Source organism: Mustela putorius, unplaced genomic scaffold, assembly GCF_011764305.1.
Source record: "Mustela putorius furo isolate JIRA1106 unplaced genomic scaffold, ASM1176430v1.1 tig00000992_pilon_pilon_pilon, whole genome shotgun sequence".
NCBI lineage: Eukaryota > Metazoa > Chordata > Mammalia > Carnivora > Mustelidae > Mustela > Mustela putorius.
The window spans coordinates 2,994,710-3,013,475 of NW_025421526.1; the positions used below are offsets into that span (position 1 = coordinate 2,994,710).

Genomic DNA, 18,766 nt, shown 5'->3' on the forward strand with positions numbered 1-18,766 from the left:
CTCTTGGAGCTATAGATTTTCTTTTTTTTTTTAAGATTTTATTTATTCATTTATTTGACAGAGATCACAAGTAGGCAGAGAGGCAGGCAGGCGGGGTGGGGGGGGAAGCAGACTCCCTGCTGAGCAGAGATCCTGATGTGGGGCTCAATCCCAGGACCCTGAGACCATGACCTGAGCCAAAAGCAGAGGTTTAACGCACTGAGCCAACTAGGCACCTCTGGAGCTATAGATTTTCAAAAAATTTCTTCTACAAAGCTATGAAAATAAGGAGATATAAGGAGACATTTTTGAAAAACTTCAAAAATCTTTTTAAAAACAAGATTATTAATAATTCAGATTTATTTATCACTACCGAAGTAATGTATTGAAATGAGAGTAGATTGTATAATGGAAAGTATCATTATATAGTTAAATGTTATTAACAGGAAATCATGTTGTGTAAATACATATAAAAATACTATAGTAAACTGAAAGCATCTTTGCAGTTTCCTTTAAGAAAAAGCTTAATTCTTGAATAATTCCTTGATTCTCATATAGGAGGGAAACCCACAGGGTTTATTCTTCAGGTCTCAAAGAGCTATTTTATTTGGCAATCTAAATACATCTAAAAGAAATGTAAGGAATACTGTTTTATTTTCTCCTTCTTTAACAACAACAAAAAAAATCTTTAGTTGGTGATTAATATTCTTTAGAGTCCATAATAAAAGCTCCTGGATACAGACTTGTTTAAGGGCACAGCACAATAGAGTAAGTTTCAGAACTAAGACTTTAGGTGAGGGAAGACAAAGCAAAGAAAATCTGGCCCACAAATTCACAGATTTGGAGAGGGCAGGAGTGGTAGGAAAAGGGGGGGAGAGGAAGTGGTTTTAACTTAAATGATAGACGGAAATAAATGACATCAAAAGACCTCCTACACTGTTGGTGGGAATGCAAGCTGGTGCAGCCACTCTGGAAAACAGCATGGAGGTTCCTCAAAATGTTGAAAATAGAACTGCCCTATGATTGCACTATTGGGTATTTACCCTAAAGATACAAATGTAGTGATCCAAAGGGGCACATGCACCCGAATGTTTATAGCAGCAATGTCCACAATAGCCAAACTATGGAAAGAACCTAGATGTCCATCAACAGATGAATGGATCAAGAAGATGTGGTATATATACACAATGGAATACTATGCAGCCATCAAAAGAAATGAAATCTTGCCATTTGCAACAACGTGGATGGAACTAGAGCGTATCATGCTTAGCGAAATAAGTCAAGCAGAGAAAGACAACTATCATATGATCTCCCTGATATGAGGAAGTGGTGATACAACATGGAAGCTTAAGTGGGTAGAAGAAGAATAAATGAAACAAGATGGGATTGGGAGGGAGACAAACCATAAGTGACTCTTAATCTCACAAAACAAACTGAGGGTTGCCGGGGGGAGGGGGTTTAGGAGAAGGGGGTGGGATTATGGACATTGGGGAGGGTATGTGATTTGGTGAGTGCTGTGAAGTGTGTAAACCTGGTGATTCACAGACCTGTACCCCTGGGGATAAAAATATATGTTTATCAAAAATAAAAAATTAAAAAAAAAATTTTTCTCTTAAAAAAAAAAAAAAAAAAAGACCTGCCATGCTCTTTTTAAAAACACACACACTTTATAGGCTTAAATAGAGGATGGATGGCTAGCAAGGGAATATACCCACTCCCGGTCCTGAGGTTTTCAATGTATTGGCATATTTGGCCAGGAGCACGCGGGCTTAGGGGAAGCCAGCAGCCACAGAGCTCAGCACATCTCAGTGCAGCTTCCCTTGGCCACCAGAGCCCCCAGAAGAGAAAGAAACAACCGTTAACACTAGCTGCAGACGGTATACCTTTTAGGTCTGGGAAGCTTTATTTTTTCCTGTATTCTTTATTTATTTTATTTTTAAATTTTTAAAAGATTTTATTTATTCATTTGACAGACAGAGATCACAAGTAGACAGAGAGGCAGGCAGAGAGACAGAGGAAGCAGGCTCCCTGCCGAGCAGAGAGCCCGATTCGGGGCTCGATCCCAGGACCCTGAGACCATGACCTGAGCCAAAGGCAGAGGATTTAACCCACTGAGCCACCCAGTTGCCCCTGTCCTGTATTTTTTTAATACCAGGGACATACATTATTATTTAGGAAGAACTTGGGCAATATTTGCTTTTATTGGAAAAAGCAATTAAGACATCTAGGACTCTCTGGTTCTCTAGCCTCACTCAGCAACAAGCTCATTGAGAAGAAAAAGCAGAATGAATGCCCAGATATCCATGAGTGGTGTCCTGACTCCAGCTTTCTGGGATTTCGGAAAGTCTGTCCCCTCCACCCCAAATACTCTTTCCTCCTTCAACCTCATATCCCCAGATCACTACTCAGAGCAATAAACTGATGGGATGTAGAGATGTGAATCATGAATTTATGGATGAGAAATCTTGGACAAGCCGCATACTTGCACACATTTGAGGAGGGTGGTAAATCTTGGAGCCGTCTAAACATAGCTCTTATACTACTACAGAATAAAAATTCACGCAGAAAAAAAGCACCATGAAGTTTATTTGCCCCTCATGATCTGTAAGGAAGTGATTCAAAATGGGGAACATGTTTTCCTAGCAAATTCTGTCACATTTTCTCCTACCTCACCTGTTCAATGTTTGGGATAACCCTAGGTGGAGAGATCAGAAATGAGTTCCAGTCACGGTTGGCATTTCTGGTAGAACTTGCTATTCAAAGTGTGGTATGTGGACCAGTAACATGGTATCGTGTGGGGACTTGTTAAAAATGTAGACACTTAGTCTTCATCCAACACCTACAAAATTAGAATCTGCATTTTAAAAGCCTCTGGGGATGGGGAACCTGGGTGGCTCAGTGGGTTAAAGCCTCTGCCTTCAGCTTAGGTCATGATTCCAGGGTCCTGGGATTGAGCCCCAAATCAGGCTCTCTGCTCAGCAGGGAGCCTGCACCCCCCCCTCTCTGCCTGTCTCTGCCTGCTTGTGATCTCTGTCAAATAAATAAAATCTTTAAAAAAAATAAATTAAAAAATAAAAGGCCTCTGGGTGATTCGCAGCATATGACATTTGGAGAACCACCGCTTTATGTAACTTTGAGCCAGTCGCTGAATCTTTCCCCTTCTTGGTTTCTCTTCAGTCAAATGTGTAGGAAATTTAAAACTGGAAGAAACCTAGTATAAGGATTAGTGGTTTAGAGCATGGATTCTGGAACTAGTGTGTCTGAGTTTGAGTCCCAACTCTGCTGCTTACTGTGTGACCTTGAGCACGTTATGTAGCTCCCCTGGGCCCCAGTTTCCTCATTTATAAAGAAAGGATTATAGTTATATCTATAAGACTATATGATATAGTCACATCTACTTCATGAAGTTGTTGTGAAAAATTGAATTTAACAAATGGAAATACTTAGGTTAGTGCTTAGTACAATGTAAGCATGATACAAGTATCAATTCTTATTATAACTTCAGATTCTTGATAACTTCCATTCTAGAACATATGGAGATGCCAACTGACAACTTTGAAAGATACGTGTGAGAGCTTTCTATTAGTGTAAGTTTGAAGAAGTGAGGAAAGCTCTATGGAGGAAGTGGGAATTTAGAATAGTTTTAGGTAATGACTAAATTCAGGCATGATTAGAGACAAAAAGCAGTAGGATATTCCACATGAAACAAGCTTAGAGGTAGGAGTAAATATTTAGAGCAGAATAGAAGAAAGCAAGGAATCATAAAGCCTACTGGGTGCCAGGAATTTTGAAGAAGGCGTGAGGTGACTAGAGCAGAAGGCTTGTTTGGCAGTTGAGGGGCTAAGATTGCATCTTTTCAATTCCAGACTAAACACCGAGAGAAAGTGAGAGAGAGAAAGAGGGAACGGCAAAGAGACTAAAGTGATGCAGGAAAACATTAATAGACAGGAGGTCTCATGGGGAGAGAGAACAAAGGAGATAAAAAGCAAGACTGGTTACTAGACATGGAAAAAATATCGTAGAGGCGGCAGTTATAGCTCCAGGATTTTAAGTCTAAAGGACCAGGAATGGGAAGGCACCTTTAATAAAAATGAGAATAATTTAACAAAAATGAAAAAAAGCATGCTGCTTTGAGGAAAAGGTTATATTTGTTCTTGGAAGTGTTGAGTATCCGTGATGGGACTTCATCCAATTAATGATTGGACAGATATACTAGAAAAAGTTGCATTTGGAAAAAGGGCCAATCACACTTCTCCCTTTTATTTTTGTATTACTGAGCACATTACTACCATGAATATAAAAGTAAAACCTCAGAATTCTAGAACAACATCTTTGTTTTCTTTATACATTTCAAATTCTCAGAATCTGCCTACTAAATATTTTTTTAAGTAAGTTTAAGTGAAATGAATTGCAGTATTGGTGTTTTGTAGATCAATAAGAAAACTTGAAAGACAAGTCAGATCCATTATCCGGTGTGCTGATCCCTGACATTTACACTGGCCTCAGAGGAATTAAGAACAAATGAAACAGGCAGCCTTAAACTATTCTAAAGACTCCTAGACCTAGAAGGCAAAGATCTTCATCTTTTTGTTCAGGAAAGACACTGGCGCAGTTCCTGTCCGCGAGACGACCCACCAGCCTCAGTGATGTTGGCCACGGTCTCTTGCCTTTAATGAAACAGGAGCAGCACGACTGACAGAGCCGTGGGTTGTGTGTCATCACAGCACTGATCCCTGGGTGGAAAGTGCATTTGTGAGCAAATCGGGTACCGCCTAGCAACGGTCTCTAGGCGGAGGGGCCTGGGAGTCAGCCGTGGATGCCTTCGGAAGCCACCCGCTTGTTTCTACACGCTTCATAGGATACCTGTTTTGGATCATCTGGATTCCAGTTTTAAGGTACAGTTTTCCTTAGCAAACTCTTCATACCAGATATTTTGCTTTTTAGTGATTGACACACTAAACCTGACAGGACCAGTTTCCGTGGCTCGCCAAGTCTAGCGACGCAGAGGTTCAAGCCTAATGGAGTGTCTCAAGTCAGGAGCTTCTGCATTTTAGAAGCGGCTGATGTCCGCTCCTCTGGGCCTGCCGCATCTGTGAGCGGCCTGAGACGACACCCAGATTGACACCCACTTCTGAGAGTGTAAGATGTGGTACTGAACATACCCCAGGATCTTTGAACTTCCAGCTCTCCTCCGGGGAAGCCTCCCCCCGGCCCCCACTCCGCCCCTCACGACTCGCGGGCTCTGCCCGGCCTTCGCAGCAGGAGCAACTCAGCCAACCGCGGTGAAGCCGGAGTTTCCAGAGGAACCGGGTTAGGCCAGAACTCGATGGGGGGCGAGGGGTAGACCCTCGAGAACGAGTCTCTCCAGGGACAAAAGCACTGGAAGCCCCAGGGAGTGCAGTGAGGGCCGCAGCCTCGTCCTGCCTGCGAGCCTCGCGACCCTCGGGCGGTGTCGCCGCCGCTTGTTCAGAGCCGCGGGTCGTTCCCAAGCTGCCGCGTGCTGTTGGTCAAACGCGCGCGCTCCCTCGTCCCCGTGGCTGCGGGGACGCCGCGCCCCCTTTCCTTGCTCGTTTTCCCGCTCTGGGCTCTTCCCTCCATCCCGCGGGACCCTCTGAGAGCAGTTCCCTTCGAAAACCCACTTACAGGATATCCCACCGCATCCGTGTTCTGCGACGTGAGGGGGAGACCCAGGGCCGTTCCCAGGGCCCCCAAGGAGGCTGCTCCCCGCCGGCCACGAGGCCGCCGTCAGCCAGGACGGGCTGTGCTGCTCTCCGGGGCCGCCTCCAGGCCCTTCTGGTCGTTCCCGCGAGGAGCCGCTCACACTCAGGAGGAAACGCCGCCTTCCAGGACGTGGGGCTGACGCGGACTGTGCTGGGGACGCTGGAAGGACGACCGGCCTTTCTGACCCTCCGCTTCCACGTCTGGGGAAAGAGCATCGGAATCTCGCTCTGGAGGTTTACGGAGCTTCATGTCCTCACAAACCTTCACTGACCGCCGTCCGCCGAGCAGCCTTCGGAGTCTGAGAAGAACGATTCCGGCCTCGTGGAGCTCGTCGCGTCGTGAGGCAGCGAGTCCTCAAGTAAATGCGCGTCAGTCACGGAGTCCCGTGTGGAAGGAAGCGGAGGCGGTGACGACGCGCCTCTTCGGAGGAACGACCCGGCGGGGACAGCGGGACGAGCGGGCGTCAGGCGGTGCGGCAGGGCCGGTGCGGACACGGCGAGAAGCAGCTCGACGCCCCCCGGACAGGGACGAGGACTGTGGGGGGAGCACCGTGAGGGGAGCGCGTCGCGGCGCGCGGCGGGAGGTGTGGCGGGACGGACTTGCGGGCCGGCGCGGGACGGCCGGGGAAGGGGTTTTAGTATCACCTTGAACGCAGTGAGGAGCAGGGGTTTCCCGAAGGCCGTCAGGGGACGCGCGCCCTTAGCAGACCTCCCTGAGGAGGGCAACGGTTGGGGGATGGGCGAAGCGGGTGAGAGGTCGTGGGGGAGACACCCGCGGATGGACGAGTCACAGGAGCAGAAGGCGCAGCGCTGGGAACACGGTCGGTGGGAGACGGGGTGGCGGACCCGACGACGGCCACAGCCCGGACGGCGCCGGCAGGGAGCCGCGCTCGGGGTGAGCACAGCGGCGCACAGACCGGTCCGGTCTCGAGGTCGCAGCGCGACACGGTGCTGCCGCGAAAACTCGAGAGCTCCCTGACGCCGGCGCCGGAAGTCCGGGAGTTCCGCGGTGAAAGGAATCATATTCACGGGGCCTCGCTTCCCAGTGTGTATGAGTTCACTGGGCCGCGGCCTGGCCTTTCCCTCGGCCCCAAACTCCGGCTGCGCCGTCCCCGTGATGCGCGCAGCCACCGCCACTCTTTGGAGCGCCCGCATGCACGACTCCCAGGAGCCTCTGCGGCGGCTCGAGGGCAGGGACCGCCCCGCGGGTGAGACCAGACGCGCCGGAAGCTCCTCCCACCGCGACTTCGTAACTTCCTCGTTCCGGCCCCACCGACGCGGTCCAGGTCCCCGCGGGCTAGGAGATGAGAAAGGAAAAGCCCTTCAGGCTAGGGCCAAGTTGTGCAGGGAGGCTTTGAGCCTCAGGAATTTGAAATTTATCCTATGAGAAAAGAAAAGCCACACTGAACATTTACAGTCTCCTAAACATGCGCAATATTCATTGAATGTGTCAAAATTAAAAGATTACATCGAAATCTCATTCTTACCCTCGCCTGTCCACCTTTCCCCTCCAGCTGCTGGATTATCTCTATCCGCTTGTGCGTGGTCCAGTGTTTCCCTGCGCATGTACGCGAGCGTGAGTGCACGGGGGCCGCAGCCGTTTACATAGAAGAACCGAAAATACACACTGTTTTGTTCTTTACCTTTTCGAACACGAAAATTCATCCTGGAGATGTTTCCAAGTCAGTAGTTGGTAAGGATGTTCCTTATTCTCTCTTGCAGATGCAGTTTCCTATTGTCCGCATATCCCATGACTTACCCAACCAGCCCCTACTGCTGCGTGCTTCTGTTCCAATCTTCTGATCTTACAAAAATCCTGCAAGGGATATCCTTGCACAACTGTTGTTTCATATTAGTACAAATAATGTATGCATGTATAGATGTTATTTGTGATATCTATATCAATCTATATCTATACTGGAATTCCTGGAAATGAGATTTTTGGGTCAAGAGTAAGTGTATCTGAAATTCTGGTAGATGTTTCCAGAAAATCCTGCCTGGTGGTTATTCCATTTCCTACTTCTACAAGCGGTGTTTGAAAGTGTCTGCTTCCCCAGAGCCTCTCGTGCAGTGTGCTGGAGGACTTTTGGATTCTGCTAATCTGATAGTTGAGGAATTGTTATCTTGGTGGAATATTAATTTGTATTTTTGCCAGTGAAGATTGGCAATTTCTCATATGTTTAGTGAAAATTTTTTTTCCCATGACCTATCCATTCATATCCTTTGCCCACATTCATATAAAGTTGATCTTTTCCTTTATTTCTATAAATTTACATATATGTGAATATATATACATATAGAGAGAGAGAGACTGTAAGTATTTATTCTGTACTGTGAGTCACAAATGTCTTTCTTACTTTGTCATTTGTATTTTGATTTTGCTGTTGGTATATTTCTAACCTGCAAAAGTACTTGTTCTTGTGTTTACTTTTAACTGTCAGCCTTTCTGGATTCTGAATCATCATTAGAAAGGTCTTCCCAAGGATAAAATAAAACTCACCTTCTGTTTTCTAATGTGTTTATTATTTCATGTTTTTACATTTAAATCTGTGATCCATGTGGATCTCTCTGCTTATCCTGATACATAGCAAGAGTATGGAATATGCTTTACTTTTTTCCAACTTGATTCCCAGTTTTTCCAACATTATGTATTGAAAAGACTATGTTTGATTTGGCATGCAGTCTTCATTTCACACTAAATTCCCTTATGCATTCAAGTTTATTTCTGGACTTTCTATTCCATTCCATTAGTTTATCTTTTCATAAGCCAATCCTGCACTTTTATTTTTTTATATAATGTTTATTTTAGTTTAAGTCTGCTATACCTAACATCCAGTGTTAACGTTAGTTTCAGGAGTACAATATAGTGATTCAACAATCCCATACATTACTCAGTGCTCATCATGATGAGTGTGTCCTCTTGAATTCCCGCCACCTTGTCCACCCACCCACCTCCCCTCTGATGGTTTGGTAACCCTCAGTTTATTCTCGGTAGTTAAGGGTCTGTTTTGGTTTGTCTCTCTTCCTTCATTGTTCAGTTGTTTTCTTTCTTAAATTCCACATAGGAGTGAAATCACATGGTATTAGTCTTTCTGTAGCTTACTTTGCTTAGCATTATTCTCTCTAGTTCCATCCATGTCATTGTAAATGGCAAAATTTCATTTTTTTAATGGATGGGTAATAGTTCCTTTTACACACACACACACGCACACACACACACACACACACACACACAATGTCTCCGTTATTCACCTACCGATGGACATATGAGTTGCTTCCATATTTCAGCTATTATAAATAATGGTGCTCTAAACATCAGTGTGTGTATATATTTTTAAATTAGTGTTTTCATTTTCTTTGGGTAAACACCTAGTAGTGTAATTACTGATTCATATGGAAGTTCTATTTTTAACATTTGAGGAACCTCCATACTCTTTTCCACAGTTGCTGCATCAGCTTGCATTCCTTCTGAAAAGGGTTCCTTTTTTTCTACAACTTCACCAACACTTGTTTGTTTTATTTTTGATCTGAGCCATTGTGACAGGTGTGAAGTGATAGGTCATTGAGGTTTTTATTTGCATTTCCCTGATAAATAGTGATGTTGAGCATCATGTATCGGCCATCTGTGTATCTTCTTTGGAGAAACGTCTGTTCATGTCTTCTGCCCATTTTTAATAGGATTATTCATGTGCATGCGTGCATGTGTGTGTGTGTGCGCACACACACACATGTGTTGAGTTGTATAACTTCTTCATATATTTTGGATACTAACCCTTTATCAGATATGTGATTTGCAAATACTTTCTCCCATTCACTACATTGTCCTTCAGTTTTTTTTTTCTTTACGAGTTTGTTTATTTGACAGAGTGAGGAGAGAGAGAGTGATGGAGAGAGAGCATGAGCCCGAGGGAGAGGGAGAAGAGACACCTTGCTAAGCAGGGAGTCCTATGCAGGGGTCAAATCAGGAACCCTGTGAACATAACCTGAACTGAAGGTGTCGCTTAATCGGCTAAGCAACCCAGGTGCCTCAAATGTCTTTTAGCTTTGGTGATGGTTTCCTTTGCTGTGCAGAAGCTGTTTATTTTGATGTAGTCCTAATAGTTTAGGTTTGCTTCTGTTTCCCTTGCCCCAGGAGACATGCCTAGAAAAAATGTTGCTATTGCCAATGTCAGAGAAATTACTGCCTGTTCTCTTCTATTATTTTTAGGTTTTGATTCTCACATTGAGGTCCTTAATCTATTTTGAGTTAACTTTTGTGTGTGCTGTAATAAAGTGGTCCAATTTCACTCTTTTGCATGCAGCTGTCCAGTTTTTCCAGCACCATTTATTGAAGAGCTGTCTTTAACCCATTGTATGCTCTTGCCTCCTTTATTAAAGATTAATTGACCATCTAATTGCAGGTTTATTTCTGAGCTCTCTATTCTGTTCTATTGATCAATGTGTCTTTTTGTTTTGGTACCATGCTGTTTTGATTGCTACAGCTTTGTAATATAACTAGAAATTTTGGATTGTGATACCTCCAGTTTTGGTTTGGTTTGGTTTGGTTTGGTTTCATTTGGTTTGGTTTCAAGATCTCTGTGGCTATTTGGGGTCTTTTGTGGTTCCATATAAATTTTAATTGTTCTAGTTCTGTGAAAAATGCTATTGGCATTTTGATAGGAATTACATTAAATCTGTAGTTTGTTTTGGGTAGTATGGACATCTTAACAATATTTGTTCTGCCATAGGGTGCCTGGCTGACTCAGTCAGTAGAACATGCAACTTCCTTGATCTCAGGGTTCAAGCCACACATTAGGTGTAGAGATCACTTAAAAAACTTAAAAAAAAAAAAACCAATACTTGTTCTTCTAACCCATGAGCGTGAATGTCCTTCCATCTCCAAATCCTTTATAGATGTTTTATAGTTTTCAGAGTACAAGTCTTTCACCTGTTTGGTTAAGTTTATTCCTGGATACTTTATTACTTTTGGTGCAATTGCAATAGGATTGTTTTCTTAATTTCTGTTGCTACTGCTTCATTATTAGTTTATAGAAATGCCATGGATCTCTGAACATTACTTTTATATCCTGCAAACTGATTGAATTCATTTATCAGTTCTAATAGTTTTTCAGTGGAGTTTTTAGGGTTTTCCACATACAGTAACATGTCAGCTACAAATAATGAAAGTTTTACTTCTTCCTTACCAATTTGGATGATTTTCATTCCTTTTGTCTGATTGCTGTGGCTGATATTTCTAATATTATGTTGAATACAAGTGGTGAGAGTGGACATCCTTGTCTTATTCCTGATCTCTGGGGGAAAGTTCTCAGTTTTTCACCATTAAGTATAATATTAACTGTGGGTTTTTCATATATGGCTTTTATTATGTTGAGTTATGTTCCCCCTAAACATACTTTGTTGAGGGTTTTTATCATGAATGGGTGTTGTCCTTTGTCAAATGGATTTTGTGCATCTATTGAAATGATCATATGGTTTTTATCCTTTCTCTTGTTAATGTGATGTATCATGTTGATTGATTTGTGAATATTGAACCACCTTTGCATCCTGGGAATAAATCCCACTTGATCATGGCGAATGACTTTTTTAAGGTATTGTGAGATTCAGTTTGCTAATATTGAAGATTTTTACAACTATGTTCATCAGAGATATTGGCCCATACTTCCCTTTTTTGTAGTGTCTTTATCTGACTTTGGTGTCAGGGTAATGCTGACCTCATAGAATGAATTTGGAAATTTTCTTTCCTCTTCCATTTTTTGGAATAGTTTAAGAAGAAAATTAAAAAAAAAAAAATACATGTACTCCATGCCCACCATGGGGCTTGAACTCAAAACCTTGAAATTATACTCTACTAACTGAGCCATCCAGGCACCCCTAACTCTTCTTTAAACATTTGATAGTATTCTCCCGTGATGCTGTCTGGTCCTGGACTTTTGTCAAGAGTTTTTTGATGGATGATTCAATTTTATTGCTGGCAATTGGTCTGTTCAAACTTTCTACTTCTTCCTGATTCAGTTTGAAATGATACATGTTTCTAGGAATTTATCCATTTCTTCTAGGTTGTCCAATTTGTTGGTGTATAATTTTTATACTATTCTCTTATAATCCTTTGTATTTCTGTGGTGTCACTCGTTATTTCTCTTTCATCTCTAATTTTGTTTATTTCAGCTCTCTTTCTCACAGTCTCTCTTTTTTATGAACCTGGCTAAGGGTTTATCAATTTTGTTATCTTTACAAACCAACTCCTGATTTCATTGACATCTTGTTGTTGTTTAGTTTCTATCTCATTTATTTCTACTTTAACCTACATTATTTCCTTCCTTCTACTGGTTTGGGGTTTTGTTCATTCTTCTTTTTCTTGTTCCTTTAGGTGTAAGGTTAAATTGTCCATTCAATGTTTTTCTTGCTTCTTCACATAGGCCTGTATTGCTATAAACTTCCCTTTTAGAACAGATTTTGCTGCGTCCCAAAGCATTTGGACTGTTGTGTTTTCATTTTCATTTGTGTGCCGGTATGTTATTTCCTCTCTGATTCCTCAGTTGACCATTCATTGCTTGGTAGCATATTGTTTCACCTCTTTGTATTTGGGCTCTTTACAGATTTTTTACGATGGCTGATTTCTGATTTCATAGCATTATGGGCAGAAAAGATGCACAGTATGACTTTGAACTTCTTTAATTTGTTGAGACTTATTTTGTGGCCCAATATGTGATCTATACTAGAGGCTATTGCATGTGTTCTTGAAAAGAATGTGCATTCTGATCTTTGGGATGGAGTGTCCTGAATATATCTGCTAGATCCATTTGGTCCAGTGTGTCATTCAAAGCCACTATGTCCTTGTTGGTTTTCTTTTAGGACAATCGCTCCATTGATATAAGTCGGGTATTAAAGTCCCCTACTATAGTTGTGTTCCCATTGATTACTTTATCTTTGTTATTAACTGTATTATGCATTTGAGTGCTCCCAGGTTAGGTGCATAAACACAATTGTTATATCTTCTTGTTGGATTGCTCCCTTTATGATTATATAGTGTCCTTCTTTGTCTCCTGTTAGTCTTTGTTTTAAAGTCTATGTAGTGTCCTTTTTCTCTCGGTACAGTCTTTTTTTTAAGTCTATTTTGTCCAACAAAAGTACTGCTACCCCAGCTTTCTTTTCACATCCATTTGTATGAAAAATACTTCTCTATCCCTTTACTTTCAAACTTCAGGTGAGGTGTCTTTAGGTCTGAAATGAGTCTTTCGTAGGCAGCACATAGATGGGTTGGTTTCTTATCCATCAGTCACCCTATGTCTTTTGATTGGACCGTTTGGTCCATTTACATTCAAGGTAATTATTGATAACTATGTACATACTGCCATTTTATTACTTGTTTTGTGACTGTCTTTATAGTTCTTCTGTGTTCCTTTCTCCTCTTGCTCTCTTGTGTCACAGTCGGCTTTCCATAGTGATATACTTGGATTCCTTTATCTTTTGCATTTCTATGACTGGTTTTTGACTCATGGTTACCATTTGGTTTGTATATAACATCTTCTGCACATAGCAGTCTATATTAAGTTGGTGGTCACTTAAATTTGACTCCATTCCTTAATTTTCTGTTCTCCATGTTTTACGTATATGGTGTCATACTCTACAATCTTTTATTTTGTGATTCCCTTGACTGATTTTTATAGATATAAAAATATGAAAGCTCCTTTAGTGCTTCCTAGGTTTTTTTCCCTACTTAAGGTCTTTCTATACTCAACCATGTAACTTGCTTTGGCCAGCGGAACCTAAGAAAAATGTCTCCTATCCTGGTACTTTAGGGGTATCTTGTACTGGGACTTTAGGGTATCTCCTCTGTGAGCTGCATGTGTGCTAGCAGTGGGGGTGATATGCATTTGCCCTTGGCACAGTCATCTGCAGTGGCTCTCTTTGCCTGTTGTGGGCAGGGTTTGGTCCTGTTAGTGAGCCAATCTGGGGCCATGCTGGGCTTCAGTTGAGTCAGAACAGGCATTTCCCAGAGATGCAGTAGCATCAAACTACAGGAATTCCCTGTTCCCTGTGTTGTCTCCTAAGGTGCTTTCACTGGTGGGTGGGGATTGTGGTCAGATTGGCCATCGGCCCCCAACCCACTGCTGGGCCCCAATCGGATGGCTGTGTGTGGTCATCTTTTCCTCTCTCCAGGACAGGAGTGACTTCGGAGTTGTGCTAGCCCCTTTCAGGGCTGCTTGCACATTACTAGGCTTGTGACACTGTTTTGGAAGGGCTGTGGCCAAGAGCATGTTGGAAGGGTGGATTCACAGAAGTTCAAGGGTGAGGGACACGGGATATTAGCAAGGTTCACAAGGGTCTGCTGGGGGGTGGGCGGAACCTAGGGTTGAAGCCTGGCTGGAGCTGGCATCTATCTCTGCAGGGAACTCTGGGGCAGGGTACACTGATAGCGGGGTAGGTAGCAAGCATCTACTGTGCTGGTGTTTATGCTGGTGTGCACGGAAGGGAAATAGTATCTGCCAGCTCCTCTGTTCCCGAAGAAATCTCCCAAAGATTCTTGTCCCTCCAGCACATTTTCTGAGATTGGTAAACACATCTCCCTCCTGTATACCCTAGGTTTTGTCAAAATGCTGCTTCTAGGTTGTATCTCTTGTGGGGCTGTTTTTTGTACTGTCTCTTTAAGGGAGGGGACTGAGTTTTCTCCTTCCTTCCTGGCTCTTCCACAGTCAAGCCATTAAATTTTAAAGTTCCAGGTTTTGTCCTGCTGATTGTAAGAAATCACAAGAAATTTGGCCCCTCAGACGTTCAAAGCCAAATGTTGTGGGGATTCCTGTAAGAATCTGTTTCTCTCCTGCCCATGGCTCGCTCCCTCCTGCAGATGCTCCCTAAAGTCTGTTCAGCTCTGGACCACATCTGTGCCCTTTCTGCCCTCTTCAGTGCTGTCTCTTCCCTCTATTTCGCTGTGGAGTTTGTCCTGCCAGCCTTCAGGGTGTCTTCTGGGATATTTACTCTTATGTGAACATTACCTAGTTGTGTCCATAGGACAAGAACGGGTTAGAACAAAGACAAGGTTCCAGATAGTCTTCCTTGGAGGCAGGGCCTGCGTCGCTCCGGTGTCTGGAATGTGCGTGTGACAGCTTCCCCCAGCCATTCTCACCTGGACCTTCTTTAGTGGTTATTTATTCTACAGAGCCATGAACTTCTTGTCCCTTACAAGGAGGATATATGCTCTTTACAAAGCGTGTGTAAAGTGGGGTGGGGATGCAGGTCCCGGCAAGAACAGAAGCAGGAAAAAGGAGCAAAAAGTAGATTTTTATGGAGTCCTATATGTTTCCTTCTCACTGAGACCTTGCTGAGTTGTTTCTGTCATCATTTTCACTTGCTATCTCTTAGATTTTTCAGATGTACAATCATACCATCTACAAATATAGAGGTGGTTTTTATTTTTTTTCAATAGTTATACCTTTAATTATCTGTGGTATTGAAGGTTATTAGGGAATCAATTAGATAATAAAAAGTATTAGTGATAATTTGGGGGATCTTTGTCTATTTTCTGACTTTAGGAGGAACATCTCCTGTGTTTCTCTGTTAGGAAAAATTCCAGGCTTAGGGTCAATATAAAATATGTATGCATATTTTATGTATAAGCATATAAAGGAAGTTTTCATCAACTCTTGGAGTACTTTTAAAAAAAAATCTAGAGTTGATTTGATTTTTATCAAATTACTTTCCAACAACCATGTACATGAACACAAGCTTTTTTCCATGGATTTATTAATATGCTAAAATACTTTAATATATTTTGTGCTATTGAACCATTCTTGGGCAAGTGGTAGGGGAGGAACCCATTTGATTATGATTCATTATTCTCTTAAGGTAGTTTGTTAATATTTTATTGCCTTTCTTAGTTGATATTCAATAGTAAAATTGACCATTTTTTATAATTTATTAGGTTTTAGTATAAATGTTATAATTTATAAAAATAATCTGGAAGTTTTCATTTTTCTAAGATATGAGAAAGTTTAAATAACATTAGAATTATTTGTTCTCTAAAGATTCCTTTGGGCAAGGCTGTACACTTGAGTGGATAAATACCATGAATTACATCTATAAAATGGGATATTATTTAGCAATTAAGAGAAATGAAGAGCTCATAAATGTTAAATCATCACTAAACCTTGAAAATATTATGTTAAATGCAAGTACCAGTCAAAAAGTACCATGAATTATATGACTCCGTTTATATGCAATATCTAGAATAGACAAATTTATAGAGACAGAAAGTAGATTAGTGGCTGCTTAGGGCTAGAGAAGGAGTACTGGGTGGAAGAGAGGAGTGACCGTTAACAGACCAGACAATGGTACTTTTGAGGGGTGGAATACGTATTTGCAACATATATAAGCAAAAACTAGTTTATAACCATTTCTTTAGGATTTTCCTCAATTCTAACACACCATTTTAATATTATCTCAAAGTATTAAACCTTAGTATTCTCAGCAATACTTATGCTACTATAACCTAATTTATTTATTTCCATGGAAATTGAGTTCTGTAGAATTTTCAGATCTGCTGGGTTGAGTTTTGGTTGATTAGGCTTTCCTGGAAAATTATCCATTTCATCCAGGTTTATTTATTTTCAGAGAGTTGTGCAAAGTAACTTCTTGATTTCCTTTGTTTCTGTGATTATTTCTGTCTTCCTATATCTTATTTTTTGAACTTTTGATCTGTTTTGGATTAGAAAGTACATTAAAGTGTCCTATTTTTAGTGTGTTTCTGTTTCTCATTGTATATTCTAGCATTTTTACCTCATAGAGTTATTGCTATGTTCTTTGGTACGTAAGTATTCATATCTTATCTTCCTTGTGAATTTTTACCTTTAGCACTGAAGCTTTTTAAATTGCTTTTTGGTTTGAATCCTATATTCACTAATATAAAACCAGGGCCCGTGCTTTCTTTTTATTCATGTTTGCTCATACTTTCATGTTTATCTTTACTGAATGGCATTGCCCGAGGAGTATCTCTTATTTACAACATAGGGCTGAGTTTTGCTTTGCAATAACAGTATGACTTCTCTAATGCACACAAGGGGGTAGGGAGTCTACACCTTTTATACCTTTTTTTTTAAATCCTTCTCCACTCTCAGGGAGAAGGTATAAAATACTGTGGCCATTTGGACAGGGACTAGGTCCACTCCAGACAATGATGTGGACTGTCTGTGAGGGAGCTGAGAGGGAGTGGAGAAGAGCTATACACCTGCAGGCAGATCCCTCACCTGAGACCCTTTTCCAAGGCTTGCTTAAGAATCTGTGCATACAGTACTAGAAGACAAAGCCAGCATTTCAACATGCACTCCCCATAGTACATCAGTGGCTGCTCAGTCGTAGCCCCAGAAGCAGGGACAGCCAACACAGAGGACTGCAATTTTCCACAATCAAAGGAAGAAACATTTTTCTCTCTCCTTTCCCCTGCTATTTTTTCCCCAAACACAGAAGGGCTAGAAAGAGGATGAGGAGGTCTGTGGGAGCCAGACCCTTGTCTGTCCTCACTCTGAGCTGACAGAGCCGTGTTTTAGCCCAAGCTAAGGGAGGATAGGAGAAGAGCTGTCCGTCAGAATTTTTGTATTTCTGATCATTGGAAATGGCTGAATGGCTGTAGAATTAGGTCAAGAGCATTAAAGGAACCCCTTCACAACAGAAAAGAGGAATTTAACAGCACAGAGAGGATACAGAGGAACACAAGAAGTAGACATGGAAGATGCAGGAGAGAAGGCGGCAAATCAACGGAGCCAGGTCCTCAAGGAAGCTAAATGAGTAGGAGGCAATGGAGTCTGGGCTTGAACAGGAGAAGACAAATTTCATCCTCCAATAATGGAGGAAAAGCTTTTAAGAAATGGTATGAACACAGGTGATCATGAACACAAGAGTCTGGAAAGCTGATAACCTCAATTTTCTTAATGAAGTAGGAAGTGAGGATGTCTGGTGAGAATGAGGACAGCTTGAATAATGAAGAAGATTTAGAATGTTCTTTGGAATACTAATGTCAAAATTGATCTAAGTTGGATAAAGAAAAATAAATTACTTTTTTTCTCTACTAGCAACAAGTTTTAAAAGGGGGAAAAAAAAACCCCAGAGGATCATCTTTAAAAAAAAATAAATAAATAAAATGTTATGTAAAGACCTCAATGTTTTTAGATAGATATACTACTAAAATACATGAATTCTCCCAAAATTAAGCAAATGTAATACAATCCTAATTTAAATTTGAGTAATATTTGGGAGGAATTGGATAAAGTGATCTTAAAGTTTATATGAGATAATAAATGTAAATAAGACTAGTGAGGAATGACTTGCCTTACAAAATTAAAGCATATCACAACCTGCTTATAATGGCTTTGGTTTTGGCTTAGAAAGAGGCAAGTCAGAGGATAGAATAGAGAGAGCTCAGAAATAGATCCCAGTACATGTGGCTATTTGATATATAACAAAAATGGTATCTTAGTTAAAAGTGGAAAGATGGGTTATTTTTAAAATGGTGCTGACCTAACAGCCTGTTCATCTGGAAAAGAGTACTTCAAAGTAAATTCCAGATTGATTAAAGAAAAGGAGGAAGAAATAATAGGCTTCATATGCACAGAAATATCCCTCAAGTTGTTGATTACCTGAGATAGGGCTGAGAAACTATAAAAAAAAAAGATACACATAATTTATAATTTTAATCCATCTGCAGAGGATCAAATGTCAACCTAAAAGAAATGAATATTGCACTTCAATAAAAATTTAACTTTGAAAGAGGAAATAATAACTTAGGGGAAATTATCTGAAATACATGATATAGATATATCTAAACTATATAAAAAGTGCTTACAAATGGATAAAAACCTAAATAGCCAAAAAGAAAAAAATGGACAAATGAGATTTGGACAAAGCAAATTCAGAAGGCCAATAAGCATGAACTTGTGCTCAGCCTTACTGGGTGTTTGGGAAACGCACATAAAACCAGCATGATACATCACCACATAGCCATTAGATCAGCCATTAGATTAGCTTTAAATCAGCCAAAATAAAAAGTGGGAATAGTTCTCACTGAAGAGATTTGGGGA

At 41.4% G+C, this 18,766-nt stretch overlaps 1 protein-coding gene across 3 annotated transcripts in view; it reads left to right on the plus strand.

The window, feature by feature from the left end:
- The first annotated feature begins 4,769 nt into the window (after window positions 1-4,769).
- CUNH2orf88 (chromosome unknown C2orf88 homolog) overlaps window positions 4,770-18,766 on the plus strand; it is a 74,711-nt gene continuing 60,714 nt past the window's right edge. For 2 of the 3 annotated variants that reach the window (XM_004763384.3, XM_004763385.3), the window contains exons 1-2: window positions 4,770-4,874; window positions 7,214-7,392. The gene's annotated coding sequence lies outside the window, so the exon portion shown is untranslated. The remainder of the gene's footprint in view (window positions 4,875-7,213; window positions 7,393-18,766) is intronic. The other variant, XM_045086486.1, reaches the window with a different exon arrangement.